Source organism: Canis lupus, chromosome 22 (genome assembly GCF_048164855.1).
Source record: "Canis lupus baileyi chromosome 22, mCanLup2.hap1, whole genome shotgun sequence".
In the NCBI taxonomy this organism is placed as follows: domain Eukaryota; kingdom Metazoa; phylum Chordata; class Mammalia; order Carnivora; family Canidae; genus Canis; species Canis lupus.
Genome location: NC_132859.1, coordinates 5550353 through 5566963, shown reverse-complemented (window position 1 = coordinate 5566963; position 16611 = coordinate 5550353). Strand labels below are relative to the sequence as shown.

The 16611-nt window shown below is 37.8% G+C and overlaps 1 long non-coding RNA gene across 1 annotated transcript in view; it reads left to right on the top strand.

Moving 5' to 3' along the window:
- The window catches only part of LOC140613811 (uncharacterized), a 35065-nt gene extending 31918 nt beyond the window's left edge, over nucleotides 1-3147 (top strand). The window contains exon 4 of the long non-coding RNA XR_012014701.1: nucleotides 3005-3147. This is a non-coding gene — a long non-coding RNA (uncharacterized lncRNA). The remainder of the gene's footprint in view (nucleotides 1-3004) is intronic.
- The last annotated feature ends 13464 nt before the right edge of the window (nucleotides 3148-16611 follow it).

Genomic DNA, 16611 nt, shown 5'->3' with positions numbered 1-16611 from the left:
TCAGTAGTTTTTTTTTTCTTTTTATTACTGAGTAGTATTTCACTATATGGATATACAATGTTTTAAAAAATGTAAATTTGCTAGTTGATGGATATTTGGATTGTTTTCCAGTTTGGGGATTGTATGAATAATGTCTTTGTGTGACACTGCCCATGCTTTTGAGAGGAAAAGTTTCAACATCAGCTATTTATAATTTAGGAAAGGTACCAATTCCACAGCAGTGGTGTAGAAACTAAGGTTTGCTCAGGGAACCAGGCAGAGGAGCCTCACAGGTGCTTCCAAGCATCTGCTCTGCATGGAAATCTGTTTTCCATGCAGCTTCCTTTCATGTCCTGATCAGGAACATTGGGCTGAGGGCTCAGAGAAGAGAGGAGGGGAAACGTGTGGGCCTTAATGTAAGCCAACACAAACTGGTGGCCACCTCCAAAGGAGGATGTGGGCTCCCAAGGTTGGGGGGTGTGATGTCATTAAACCAAAGCCCAAATTAGAAGCAGCCCTTCAGAGGCTTTCATGACTCAAAGAGAACTGTGGCCAAGTAGACTTCAGGGTATGGATCAATGCTGGAAGAGGAGAGATCTGAGCTGAAGATTCACTTTTTGGCACTTCCCTGAAATGCTTTTTGGGTGACATATTTTGGAACACTGGTATAATTTATAGATAGGCATAGATTACATTCCTGTCACTGCACATTTGCAGAAATTCTTTAAGGATTTGATTTCAAGCAATAATGCCTTTGCTAATGTATTTCTCTCATATAAGTCCTTGAAGTGTAGCACATATATTATTGATAAAAGTTTACAAAAATAGAATTAAGTTTTTTAATCTAAAGTCATCTCTAGTCTTTATTACACAATAAAATGTGTGTGTATGCATATATGGTAAAAAAAAAAAAAGGGTAAATGACAGCCAATTCAGCCACTGTGAATTCACACACAATTCATTACAAAACATACCTTCCCAGAAAAAATACTCATGCACACATGGTTTTGTAGATCCTAACATCCCTAAGTTTTCTGACTTCTTGAAATCACTGTTTTCTTTAACTATCTAAGTGTCTGTTTCTTTAGTCTGGTATGTCTTGGCATTCCTGGGGAGTGCATGCCCTCTCCTGGTTGCTGGCCATCACTCCACTTGGAAGAGCTCCTCTAGGTTCTGTTAACATGTTGACCATATGTAAACGTGGGGAATTAGAAAACATTAAAAGCTCATTCACGAGAAACCAGACCCCCTACTCACAAACTCTGTTTTTCAGACAGAGTCCTGGCCCTCACCTTCCCTCCTTGCTGTAGCCATCTGGTCCCACAAACTCCAGCAGAGTGTTGAGTCTGGGTAGATGATATCATGGAATGACTAATGAGTGGTTGTAAGTTTATGACCGCTCAAAGGACAGGATAGAGAAAGCTCTTTTATCACTAGATGTGAAAAAGGGACAAAGATGTTTGCGTTCCATAATTTGTGACTCTCAAACTATGAGTGTCAGTGGATTTCTTCCTGTAAATCAGAACACTGTTAGGACTTCTATCTGAAATAGACATGTGAAGACTGGTCCCAAGTTGTTGTTCCTCAGATTGCTTACCACTCTGCTGACTTTGCCACTAGACTAAAATGCCTTGCACTGCCAGGAGCACTATACCATCTGGACATGTCCACCCGCCTAGCAGGACCTCCCATTGATGACTGTCATTGCCCTTCACTGAGCGTCCTATGAGTAATGCCAAAACCCAGGTTCGGCCACCGTCAGTCAAAAAGGCAATCATCAAGAGATGAGCTTTGATTGGAAAGGAATATGAGCTTTATTCAGGTGGCCAGCCACATGGGGGGAAGGCAGGCTTTTGTCCAAAGGCCAACTCAAGGTTTCTGCTTGGCCCATGGGTTCTTAGGAGTTTAGGGCAGTTAATCAGTAAAGGAGTACAGTCGTCCTTGGCATTTCTCGATTATGTGCAGACTTGATGGTAACAGCTACAGACATTATCTCAGTGCTCAGAGGTTGCCCAAGGGGGTCTGGTTCCTTAGAGCCTGGGGTTTGTGTAAGGGGGTCTGGTTTCTGTTTCATGATGTGCAGAGGTGCTCTGTTCTTTCTAGGAAAGAATGTGTGATCTATAGTACACCAAGAAAGGTTAATTAATCAATCACAGGGGCTAAGGATGCTTACTAAAGCTTAAAGACCACTAGTTTGGCCAGAGGGGCCAACACAGCTTCGGGAGGGGTACTAACTGGGTAGTCAGAAATAAACCCATCTTGAGGAAGAAGCCTGATGGTCCTCAGGTTCCTATGTGAATCACCAGAAAGCCTGTGGTTGTCTAGCAGGGCTGAAGTAAAGAGGGCATATGGCTTCGCCATCATCCAGCTCAAATAAAGTCCTCCATTCCTACAATGCAGTCCAGTTCTTTCAATTCTGTTTTAGTCAGCATCTTAATGTCAACCCTTCTTTGATTTCCTTTATTAGATTCACGCTGGCTCAATGCTATGGGGTTAAATAATCTCACTGAAAATTGAAAGGTAACAAACAGCAAGGTTAGGGCTATGACTTGGGATCATCATGAGAATTAAGTAAATACATGAAAAACTTAGACTAGTGGCTGGCGCTTGGTAGATACTCAGCAAATGGAAGTAACGATGGTGATGAAGAAGTTTGTTTGTTTATTTATTTATTTATTTATTTGAGAGCAAGAGAGAGAACACATGTAGACAAGAAGGGGGGGAGAGGGAGAGAGAATCTTAAGCAGGCTTTTTACTAAGCACTAACCACAGAACCTGATATGGGGCTTGATCTCATGACCCTGAGTCCAGGAGTCATAAGCTTAACCAACTGAGCCACCCAAGCCCCCCAGTGAAGAGGATTATTGCAGTGCATAGAAAATTTGTACTTAGCTTCATCTATTTGTTCTTATACCTAAGCCATATGTTTTCATTATTATACCTTTAAAATACAATTGAATACCTGCTAGAGAAGTTTCTCATTTTCTTACTGAATTTTTTTGTTTATTGCATTTTTTTCTTCCAGAAGAATTTCAAAACCATTTATGCTGAATACCAAAGAAAATCCTGATGAGAAGTCAAGTGATGCATAGTATATAAATTTGGAGGGAATCAACATGAGCCCAGTATTGCCTTCTTTTCCTAGACCATAGCTATGTCTCTATATATTCATGCATAATATTTGGTCTTTCAGTAAAGATTTACTGTCCTATAAGCCTCACATATTTCTTTTTTTTTGTTTTTTGTTTTAGCCTCACATATTTCTATCCCATTTAGTCATCATAGTTTTATATGATTTATTGCCGTTGTGCATTATCCATAATATTCTAAATGGTTGCTGTTTTGGTTCACAAATGCTGTTGAATTTATGCATTTATTTTGTACTTTAGCCATGTTACTAAATTCTCTCATGGTTTTTCAGTTAAATGTGATATAACCTGCAAAACTGAAATAAGACAAATATGAGTCATAAATCTTCTGAGACAATCTGCCTCAGCAGAGAATAATTCCAGAGATTTTTTTTCCTGAACAGTTTAAGAAAGAGAACAGAATTCAAGAAAATTATTTACAAGATTGTCATACTAGCATGCTTTTTTTTTCTGAAAGGATATGCCATTTTTAAAAAATATATATATACTCTTGATTTAATAGATACGCATATGAATGACATCTTTATTATTTTCATTAATCTCTTGGTTTTTTTTTTTTTTTTTTTTCAAGAACATGATCCTTCTAGCCTCAATTTTGGCAAGAAATTACCCCTTGGTGAAAAGCTATTCCAGTAGTTCTTTAAGAAAGAGTATAGTCTGGGTTCTTACTGAACTCATGGTGGCTTCATTGATGGCCATTTCCTTTGCTAAAGAAATAATTCACTCTAAAACTTTCTCTAGAGTTGTTCTCAGAGTCATCAAATATGTTTTGTGGCTTAGATATTTTCTTTGAAACATGGTATAAGAATTGCCTGGGTTTTGTCCGTTTATTCGAGAACCTGGTTTTACTTTGTGGTTATTGGCAACTGTTGAACAATTTTGTCCACCAGTTCCCCCAGCCCCTGGGATGCATGAAACTGAGATAGGAGACCTCAACTAATTATGAGTTGATAGGTGATACCTGAAGATGTCTTCATCTGTTTTGGCCTTCCATTTCCTTTTACTAATGTTTCCTTCTTCCTGGATTTCTAGTGTAAGGATATTTTATTTGACAGAAGGAATGAAAAAAAAAAAAAAAAGAAGGAATGAGAAACGTGGGCAATTATACTGTTCATCATTCTCTGCCATCCATTTCCATTATACTTCTAAGCAACTCTTCCTTGCTTTTCATTGACCATATCTAATCATACTCATAGTTTGTTCTCTCTCAGTCTCTATTTTTTTAAGCCTAAACTTCCTCTGGCCTATCTTACATGTCTGCTTCTGTCTTCTGTATTTATCCTAATTTATAGTCCCCTTCTTCCTTCTTCTCAGTATGTTTATTTAGTGGCTGAGCTCATTATATAAGTATCCGTGCAGCCATTTCATGCTCATTATGGATCTCTTCCTCTCCTCTGGACGGGGGAGAATTCGAGTCTATGTAAATATAATGTAATTTTTGCATGGATATCAAACTTCTGAAATTGCCACCTTTTCCAGAGTCTAAGGCTGTGTTGTTATAGCTGTGTATATTGAGAACTTTTGAAATCCACCCCCCAAAAAATCTAAAAATTAGATTTTACTTTTGGATTTAAATAGTATCTTATTACTATATCCTGGCACTGCCTGTCCCCATGTCCCACTGAAATACTAAGAGAAAAAAATAGGCGTATGTTTGCAACACACATATTCATACACACGAGAACTGTCAATTGATTGGATGATTCGAATAGAAATTAAATGTTTGCTAACTGCACTGTTGAGTCTACTGAAATGTGCTTTTGATGTGCTGTTTGTGCTACTTGTCCTGAAACAGCATTAGTCCAGTCACAAGAAAGTAGGTTGGAAAGAAGAATCTGTCAACACCTGCCCCTATTCCTAAGTGTAGTGACTAGAACCACCTGACTATCGGGCAACTAGCCCTCCACTGCATGGATGATTCTCTTTGAACAAATTAGCATGCTGCTTCGACCCCAATCCCCAAATCCCATCTCATTTGTTCATATATTCCTCTTTTATCACTAGCTCTTGAAGATGGAATTTCCAGAAAACAGCTAGGCAGGAAATGATGATGGTGGGAGACTGGGGGTGGGGGAGGTAAGCAGGATATTAGCTATGGTATGCTGCATTCTGAGAGCCAAATGTTTTCTCCATATGCTGCTCTGGGGGGTAGCAGCAGGAACAGCTTTGATGGTATATAATAACAAGTATAAATTTAAAGAATTCCCTTTACTCATTATGGAATAAATTGATCTCCCCTCTCTACCTCCAGAACCTCTCCAAGCTTGTCTCCAGCTTTTCTCTCTTTCATTCTGTTCCAGTTTTACTGACCCCCTTGAAATTCTGTAAACCCACCAATCATGCATCCACCTCAAGGAATCTGCACTTGCCTTGGCCTGTAATGTTCTTCCCACTGATATCTGCATGATTCACTCATTCCCTTCATATCTATCCACATTTATCACTTCTTAATAAGGCTGTCACTAATGGCTCCCTGTGGAGGGCAATGCTATTCCTCTCACTCTGCTGCAATTTTCTCTCCAGCACTTAGCATCATCCGACATTTTAAGTAAGTGCCCACTCGTTTTGTTTTCAATTTCCCACCATGGGAATTTAGGCTCCGGGGGGCGGGGGGGGGTCAGGGGCTTTGTTTAATTTACTGCTGTTTTTTTTGTTTTTTTTTTTTTTCCAGAGCCTAGAGTAGTTCTTGACTAAAAGTTGATGTTTTGGGATGGATGAATGAATCACTTTAAATGTTGGAGAACCAGCAGAGGAGATAAAAATAGGTCACATGTTAGTCCAGCAGAATTGTACTAGATGCAACTTTCTAAAAATGTGGACATTGGATTAAGTGCTGTGCATATCAACATGATACCCCAGCTGAAAAGGAGTATTTCTGAGAAGGAGTTTAGAACAGAATGCAAGTAGATACAGTTAACCCAGGATCAGTCCACACATCTCATTGGTTGACAGATACTAAGTCTGGGGAGCTCTTTATTATAGAGTCAGTCATTATTTAAAAAATAAACAATATGGAACTTTGGCAAAATCTCCTAACAAAAAATATATATATAATCAAAGAGGAGCATAAATATATAAGAGAATAAGTTGAGATTAAAATATTATGAGATGAAAACAGATTGATAAGCTAAAAATATAAGGAAAAAATAAAAATGCACACTGGATAGATTACATGTGACCTTGACATTGAGATATATCAAACCAGAGGTGAAAAAATGGAACAGCATCTAGCAGAGTACAACAGAAAAGGACAAAAGGAGTGAGATTTGAGGAAGAAGATGGTCAATCTGGAGTAGGGAAAACATGTGTCCCTGAAGAATAATTTGGGTGGTTAGAATGGTGCTCAGACATAGAAAACCATCAGTAAAAGGTAGAAGACATTTTCCTGTCAGTTGTATATGTCAGAAGACAATGACATCTTTACAATTTTGATGGGAATATATTGTGCTCACCAAAATTAATATTCATTCTGGATAAGATGAAGTTGAAGGCAAAAGTAACAGAAAGACACTTCCAGAAAATCTAAGAGAAACAACTTAAATTTATGATTTCTAAAAACACAGCTTAGCAAGGAATTAGATATGAAATAATATAAAAGTATTAGTATTAGTTTTTTGGTGGTGTTACTGAGGAAAATTCAGATTGGTATTGTTGCAGAGGTCATGTCTTAATGAGCTCATGCATCCTGAGAAAGTGAGGGAATTCGGACTTTTTCTTGTAGGTCATTGATACATAAGTATTTTTTGAAACTTGAAGTAATTTTTTTTTTCTTTGAATGAAAATTTAATATAAAGAGAGTCCCCTAGTTTTGCCCAGTTTGGGCCCTTGTAAAGTATATTAAAAGTGAGTGTGTCAAAGACAAATGATTTATTTAAAGGTAGGTGAGAATTTTTTGTCCCAAGTTATAACAAAATATATAAAATCTCTTATTTCATCTCCTTTTTCAGAGATAATCTTCATTTTAATATTCCCAGTGTTCTTTATGTACTCTTTCATGTAATTCTTTATTTACCAGTTGAAACTCAACTAGATGAAGTCCAATAAGTAGTAAACTGAAATTTGTGCCATTTTTAACATAGCTAGTAATTTGTATCCATAACAAAGTTTACAGTAGGCTTATAAAACATATGGTAGTAGCACCTTTATTTTCAGAAAATAAAAGAAGAGCACATCAGAAAAGAATAAAAATAAGACAAAAAAAGTTTAAAATCCTTAAATCAGTATCCTAAAGCTTAAGGAGCTTAGGAAGTTAGAAAAGTATCATAAACGAACCCTAAACCAAGCAGAAAGGAGACAATAAAGATTGAGCAGAAATCAACAAAATAGAAGAGAGTAAAACAATAGAGAAATTCAATGAAAACAAAAGTTCTTCACAAGGATCAAGAAAACTGGCAAAACTCTAGCTAAGCTGACCAAAACAGTAAGAGCAAAGACTGAAATAATAAATCGACTGAAGGGAGAGGCCACCACTAACAACTCTAGAGAATTCAAAATCAAAGCAATTACAAAGAAGCATTATGAATGACTTTATGCCACCAAATTATATCACTTAGATAGAAGGGACAAAACCTTAGAAGGACACAAATTACCAAAACTGCAGCAAGAAAAAGATAGAATGACTGAACATACGTAAAAAAGTTGAATCATTTATTAACAATCTTTACATAAAGAAAAGTCCGGCCCCTGAGAGCTTCACTTACGAATTTATAAAACAACTAAGGAAGAGATTATTTCAAACTCTTTCAGAAAATAGAGGAAGAGGAAACATTTTTCAAGTAATTCTATGAGGCATTACTCTGATTTTGCATCCAATTCCAACTGGGGAGGGTAGAGGGTTCCCATATCACTACCAATTCTTTGACACCAGTTGAGTATCCTGCACCTCCACTCAATTCTGACTCTATCTGTCTGGAAAGAGCATCAAATTCCAATTTAACGGATAAGTCCTACATGGACTTATATCTCCTTATTGCCTTTTATCCATCCATCCATCCATCCATATATTTATTCATCTAATCATTCATTTAGCCCTAAAATCAGTAAATATTTATTGGTTATTATGACCCAGCACTATTCTAGGCACTGGGAAATCAGAACTGAAAAAAACTTGTCAAGTACCATTGCCCTGATCAAGCCTAAATTATTGATATTGGAAGGTTTGGGGTCATTATCTCTAGGAAGAAGTACATATCCTTTCAACATATTAATATCCACCTTAATTTTTCTTTCCCTTATTTTTGTCATATCCTAAAACTTATATTTATTCACCTTGGTTCTTAAATCCTTTGTACCCATCCCTCAAGTATTTTATCATTACCTAGTTTAATTTACTTCTATTTTCTCCATTATATCTTGGAGGACTTTTTCCCAGAACGGGTAAAGTATATTTCTCAAGCTCCAGGTTCCCCATTACCACTTTTTTCACAGTGGAGGAATCAAGCTTGCACTGACTACAACCAGAATTGGTGATCTCAGCAGGAGATTTGAATCTGCTGTTAAAATAGAGCAGCTTCCCTGCACGTTCCTGGGACAACACCCCTAGAACAGCTTCCCCGCACGTTCCTGGGACAACACCCCTAAATTGTGCCTAATGGTTACTGCTTAGGGTGTCTCTTTTCCATTGACCTTGTTACTCTGACTTTATTCTTGACCCCTCTCACTTCTCTGAGTCAGCTTACGGGGGGCTTTGTCTGATTTAAATCAATACAAAAGCATCTGTAATTGTCAACCATTGATTAGCGCCATTGTTGAGGCTAACCCAGCACATATCCAGATGATTAGGATGTTTAACACAGAAGAGCTAAAGATGCAAAAATTACCTTGTACCATTTATTCTATTATTTCACAACAAAGCTAAGTTCAAAAGTAAAAACCAGTTTTAGAAGTTGCTTCCCTTTTTGAGGCTTATGAACTTAACTAGTTTATCAAAGGAAAGCTTAAATAGCTATACAAAAACTCGAATATTTTAACTAAAATTGTTTTTATTGTAATATGTACATGGGGGGCTGTAAGATAGTAGAATGTGTTTATATTGGTCTCTGTCCCCTGTTTCTAGCACAGAACTTCTAAACCCTTATAATTTCCTAAATGATAAGAACACTAGCAGCATCACTTTTAATATTTGTCTTTGATCCATCCTTGACATAGGGTTTCTAGAACACTTGTAAATTCCTAAGTAATAAGAGCACTGAGAGCATTTTTTGCTCTAATAAGGTGACTCTAGGAGGGCTCAGAATGCTCCTGGATGAGGGGTGATCACCAGAAAGCTGAAGACACGATCAGAAACTTGGCATTTTCAGCCCCACACTCATCTTCCAGAGACGGGCCAGGAGGTGGAAGTGAATTTCAGAATTGATCATGCCTATGTGTGGAAGCCTCCCAAAAGCCCATTTGGTGTCTGAAGCCTTCCAGGGAGGTGAACACATCCACACAGGGCAGGTGAAGCACCCAGCTCCACGGAGACAGAAACTCCTGTGCTCCCCACCCTCTCAGACTCTGCCTCTGCATCTCTTCATCCAACTAGTCCTCTGTATCTTCCATCATACTCTTCCATAGACTCATAGATGTGTAAGTAAGTCTTTCCCTATGTTCTGTGAGCCACCCTAGCAAATTAATTGAACTCGAGGAAGGTGTCATGGGAGCCTTCAATTTGCCACCAAATTGGACACAGGTTGCCAGTAACCTGGGGACTTATTCCTCGTTATTGACATGCAAAATGTGCTGGAAGCTCTCAAGGGGGGGCTGGGCCCTTAACCTATGGGATCAGACAATATCTCCAGGTAGATAGTGCTGGAAATGAGTTAAAGTGTGGGACACTCAGCTGGTGTGTCAGAGAATTGCTTGCTGTGGGGGAACCCCCCCCCCAAGACACACACACACAGGTGGTGACCAGAAATGTCAGAAGTGTTCTGTGTAACGAGTAAAGAAAGTCCTTCAGAAAGGATGTAGGACGAAAGGACAACTGGGTTGTTTTTCCAATGCAGGGTAATGTGTGCTTGCTTTCTCCATTTTTATATGAGAATATTAGCTTGTACCCCAGGGACATTCTTAGAAGCAGATGAGAGGACTAGTACTTATTGACTGCCTGTATTAACGAAGGATTAAATGGGAGGATGTAGCTCAATTCTCATAACAACACTAAAACCTATTAAATGCTTGTTCTTGTACTTGGGAAGAGGAAATGGAAGTTTAAAGGTGATTAGAAATTTATGCAGAATCACAGTATTAAGCAGCAAAGGAAAAATTGGCCCTCAGATCTTTCTCTTCTATCTCAATGCCACGCTACCATCCCGTAATTCCCTTAAGAAGTGGTGCTTACAATTAGAAGAACCGCTGAATTTATACTAAAAGCCAATCATTGATAGCAAATGTGACTAACTTTTAGCTCTAGGTTCATTCTTTATAAAATCTTATCATTGGAAGAAGTTGGAGAAATGAATTCATAAATTCAATTACCTGTGTTATTTTCTCTCAGCATTGATAGATAATTTTCCCTCTTGACTAGTCTATTTAAACACCTGTACAAGTGCTTTTAGGGTAATGGCACCATGGGTATACATCTTATAGACTGTCATCTTGGGGGAGAAACTCATTTCACTGTTTTGAGCAAGAGAAATAGATTTAAAATTCTTTTTACTCCATTTTTAGAGATTCTCGCAGAATTAAAAAAATATATATCTTCCCTCATTTCCCAAAGTCATTGCTTGTGTTTTAATTTCAGTGGTGTCTCATTGCCTTTTGCCATCCATGAAACCAAAGATTCTATTAAGGAACCGACCAAGAAAACAAAGAATTACTGCTCTATTTTGATTCATTTTGTTATAACAGAGCTTTTGTTTGTGCTTATTGTTGATTACCTCCTCATAATCTATTCATAAAGAAGTCAGGTGATCCTGTTTATTTTGTCTGTAACTTTAAAAGCGTCAGCAGCATTACTGAGTGGGTCCTATTTAGTTGCGTTTGGGTCTCGGCATGCCAAGGAACACACCGCCCCTAAACAATTGGAAAGTGTCATAAAATATTTTAAAGGCAAACGAACTGATAGCCTGCCTCCTGTACAACCAGATAAGGATAAGGACTCGCAGAGCCTGTGGACTCTATGCCTACACCTGGAGCTTCCCTCTACACCTTCCCTCTACACCTTACGATGCAGAGCTTGGGTGTGAAGGCCAGAACCAAGGCTGATTTTTCAGCTGTTCTGATTGCGGCCTTTGGGGACAGAAAAAGTTCAAAGCCTAATCAATCTCCCTTTTCAAGTATAAAGCAGAACCCGAATCCCAAACCCCCCTTACCTTATTAGACTGCAAATGCAAGTCCCCCATGACTTTGCAGCTGGGTACCTCTCTGACCTCATCTCCTACCCCTTTCTCACCTCTCACTAGGTCCGACCATTCTCAAACATCACCAGACAGCTCCTGTTTCAATGGCTTTGCACGACCCAGTGCCTGGAATTCTCTTCCTTAGATACAACTGCTCAGTTCACTCCCTAAGTCCCCCTCAGTCCTCTGCTGTGCGTCACCTTGTTAGAGAAGTCTTTCTGAATATACAGTTTTAAATAGGATCTTCTCTCCTTCCATCACTGTTGCATTATTTTTCTTAATAACCTTAATCACCACCTGCATATGATGTATTATTTGCTTATCTCTGTCTCTACCAGAACTGGAAGCTCCAGGAGAGCAGGGGCATTCATTTTAACTATGTTTTCCCCCAAACTCTGTCCCCAGCACATGGTAGGATCTCAAAAGACTGAAGGAATTGTTGAGTGAAATCAGCAAGACATTTTCTTTTTCACTTCAAACATCCAAAGTGATCAATATTTATGCCTTTACTGCTTAATGACTAGGAAATGGAGGGTGAAGGATAGCGGGGTGAGTGAAGGAAAAATTTAGGAGTGCTTTTCGGAAAGAAGAGACTTAAGACAGAACCCACAACTTGTGGTTAGCCCAGAGAGAATGTAAACTTTGAAGTTATGCTGTGATCACTATGTTAGTTTTCAACTTGATTAAGAATTCTTTTCATTTACTTCTATTGGTCCCCTGTTTCCCCTTTTGGAAAGATTTAGGCTTTATGGTCATGAAATTAAACAGATACCATCTCATTCTTAAAAGGAAACAGAAGCACCACTAACATGCTTTGAGTAGCTCCAGAAACCCTATTTAGAAAAGTATTTTGGCGTGCTATTTTTTAATATGTCACTCATGTAATGGCTTTTAACTTTTTTAATATAGAAAATGCTTAATGGGACAGATCTAGAACAATCTGATCTGATCGTTGGGTCTTTATAGCATTCATATTTTCGTTCAGAAAAAAGAAATGATAAGCTAGCCAAGAATAATAATGCAAAGGCTTGAATGTGGTGATAGCATACTATTATTTACTTCAACTTCTCTGAAAAATCATACTTCCTTCATTTTTTTTGTAGAGCCAAAAATATGCCTATCATTATCAGCAACTTCTTATCTATATCTTGTGTGTTTTTATGAATAAGATAGCTATCTTCTGACTTGCTGTTCTATTTTCATGGTGCTGAACTTGGGATTTTCAATCTCCCTTTACAGAAGCAAAGAAAGTACAAGAATAGATTTATGCTTTTAGACTTTTTACTCTTTAAGGCCACAGTACTTAAACACAATAAATTAGCTTTTTCATAGAATATGGTACGTATTTCATGTTCAAGCTTGTTCCCTGTTCTTTAACATTTTATACACTATCTTAAATGTATAGGTTATCAGGAGCTTAATAAAAAAGTGATACTTTTTCCCCAGAGTTCAACTAATGCTACAGACCTATATATTAATTCCCATAATTTAAATCAAAGACATCTATTTAATAAGACCTCCTCAGTTTGATTCATGGGATTGTATTTTGAGGTATCATGATTGAAATGAGCTTTTGTTTCCATCGTGATTAACCACCATAAGGGCAGCTACGGGAAAATCTTATTTCTGATTTCTCTAGAAGGGATGATAAGGAGCAAATTGTGACTGACTGAGTTCTAAACATGAACAAAACCCACAAAAAAGATGAATTTAGTTTGCAGATGTGCACAAACGCACTATGCATGGAGCTCAATGCCATTTTAGTGTTTTATTTTAAATGAGAAAATTAGTCTTCCAATTTTTCGACACAGAGGTGTTGGTAATGCCCTGACCACTTCTGTCTCCAATCAATTTTTATTGCATGATTTGTCATTACGATAAGAAAATTATTTATCTTTGCAGCAGTATTTAAGCTACAGCCTGAACACAGATTGGATATTTGGTGATCCTACTTGGACACTGCTTTGCTAATTGAGTATTTTCCTTATTATTGCAAAATTCAGCCTTTTTCATGGCAGTTATACTTACACACTAATTATTAAAGCATAAAGAAAGTCAAGCTTAGCACTGATATGGAAAATTTTTTTTCTGATTAAGAGAAAAGAAGTGTCCTTTTTTAAAAAATGTTCTTATTTATTATGATTTTTTAATCAAATTTTGAATGGAATTAAGTGCACTTTAAAATAGTAATAGAGTAAGGAGACTGAAGAATGGGCATTAAATAATTCTATTAAATCTAGCTACTTTTATCACCCAACCCTTTTAAATAGTTTTCCCCTGGCCAAAACAAAAGGAAATTATTCTATTTAATTCTCATTTTTTTTCCAGAGAGAAATTTCTTCTAGAGGAGAAAATAGTACATAGATAATGTGTCCTAGAGCATTTAATAATAAATTATGTGTATGCCCTGCTTAATAATCCATTCTAGTGCCCACATGAATTTTCCCGTTCCAGTTGTTTAGGTATGCTTCATCAATGTTACCTCAAAACATTTATAATAATAATAATAGATTCAATTCATTAGCATTTCTTGTATCCTATAAAGGACACTCCCTATAAGGTAGGGCCAATTATATCTCCATTTTACAGAGAAGAAAATTAAACTTAAAAAGTCAAAAACATGAGGCTGGTGAGTGCAATAAGCAAAATTTTAACACAGATCTGTCTTATTCTAAGCCCTCACTTATAATTGTTTATTTATTACTTAGGGAAGTTATATATATTGATTCCCCTACTTAGTGTCACATATTATGCAGGGTGGATTATGCTGTTACTTATTCCTCACCATAATACTACCTAAGATGAGTATTTAATAGCACTACTGTACAATAGGCAGTCTGTGTTCCAGAAATTTGAATTCTCCTCCCATAATGAGACATAATCTTAGGAAACACTCCCCTTCAAGAGTCAGTTTTATAGATACATGAGCATTTGGCTCATTATTCTCTAAAAAAAAAAAAAAAAAAAAAAAAAAAAAAAAAAAAAAAAAAAAAGATATAGTCTCTACCCATGGAATTTAAAACATCTAGAAGATGCCCCAAAGGTGACAGCCTCTGTACATAATGCTCTCCTTCATAATCTAGCACCTGTGTCTTATGTAGATTCCCTAGATGGGAAGGAAGTATAATTGACAATTATATTTTTCCCCAAACCCAGTGTCAGACTCTGATTTTGATAGGATCCCCCCAAAGCCCTCTCTCTTAATTTGAAAGCCCTGGGTGTGTGTGTGTGTGTGTGTATATATCCTTCCTCTGTAAAAATTTCAGATGCATGGTCAATATAATATCCAGATTAACTTCAACTTTGTTACTGGCTTTATGCTTGACTCTCTAGAGACACACAGTTGCTTCCACTGAGGCAGTTTATATTTGAAGCGGATGTTGGCAATGACATCCTGTTAAAGAAGCGTCCTTGTATATGAATTCACTTACCTCCAGCTGAAGAAACAAAATGAAGGAACAGGATGAAGAAATTCTCAAAGCTCCACATCCCTAAAGGCAAATTTACAGAAATGGCTGTTAAAGAGAAGACAAAAATCACAAGAGGTTTATGCTCAATAGCTTTGTTTTCTTTTTCTGCTTCTGTGAGGCGGAAGGCATGATTTAGCAGAGCCAGGAACAGGGAACTAAAAGTAAATATTTCATCTTGCTCTTCTCAGAGAAAGTCTTCCTGTGGTGCAGCGGGAAGGGTGAGATGAGGAGGGAAAGCCAAGACGGACATCAAAGATTGACCTTAGGCCTAGCTGTGCAGAATTCTAGTAATATTTCTGGGTGTGCTTGCAGGTACAAGAAAGGACTAAAGAGGAAAGCAAAAAAGCAAAGAATTGGATGAAAGGTGGAAAAAAAAAAATGAAACTATGAAGTAAAGCCTTAGAAACTATGGTCAGTGTAGGGAGCCTAAGTGAAGTTGAAGTTGGTTAAACGGGGGTTATGTTTTCCTCTTAGGAGGGAAGGTGGGAAAGGAGTGAAGTTATAAGCGGAGTTCATGATTCCACTAGCAGTGGTTTACAAATATGGGAAAGGTATGCTTGGGAATCTGGAGGTGAGGAGATGAAGGAGGCAGGGCAAGCTGTGCCCTAGTGTTCAAGTCCTGTTACTGAGACATTGATGCCACCTGGTGGCCAACCTCAACCTTAATGCTAGCTGGTTCCTGTTTCAGGGCAAGGGTTCCAAGCCTTTCTTCATTTTAAAGAAGACAAGAAGAAATAAGTTCACCATTGCCTCCCTGAGGAGGCAATGCTTCCTTCCAAGGCTCCTCTACTTGGAAGAGCCTGCGCTTGTCTCAGTAGGTACCCATCACCCACCTGAGAGAGTGGAAACTCACTTCGTAAGGATTGCATTTTGTACTTTCAGTTATGTTTTACAATATTTTGCCCTGTTTGGAAAAGTCAGCTCATCTTTACGTTTTTAATTTGCGTCTTTGATCGGCAGTCCTGTATGGAGTTAAGCCCTCAATTTTTCTTCTGAGACATTCCACAACCACTTGGCCGATCTTCACTTTTTTCCCCCGTCTCACAGTAAGATTTGACGAGATGTTTTCTTACAGCTCCTCTGTGCTACACGAGTCAGTCAAGGGACTCTGAGTCCCACACTCTGGAGATATTGTACATTGAGAGAAATGGAAAGAGGAGATAGATAAAACGAGTAAAAGAGAACTTCTTGCAACTTAGATCTTTATTGCCTTGGTCTCCAAACCTTGGAACTCCACAAGACTGTGGATGTAGAAAGCTGCTGATTATATTTATAACAAGCTGTCTCTTTGGTACTTCCACCATTGTTAATCAGATGGCAGAAAATCTGCCTTCATGGTGTTAATGGGTAAAATCACCATGGTTAGTGGAAAAGTTTGGGACGACCAAATTAATCTCCAAATATCCAACCCTACACTCATGACTTAAAAGCACTGGGAGGCAGAGGTCCAGATCTAGACACACACTGAGGTAATGGCTGGTCTCATCCACAGTCCGTTCTTTTCCTCCCTGATAACTGGCTCATCTAATTTATTCATAATGACAGTGTCTGCTTCCTGAATTCTAACACCCTAACACAATCATGGCATATGCAAATGCAAAAGAGATATGAATCTTTAATTTAACTTCTACTTCCTTCTGTCAGCAATGTCCTCATTTATTTTATACTTTTTTTTATATGTTAATAGCTCTCTTT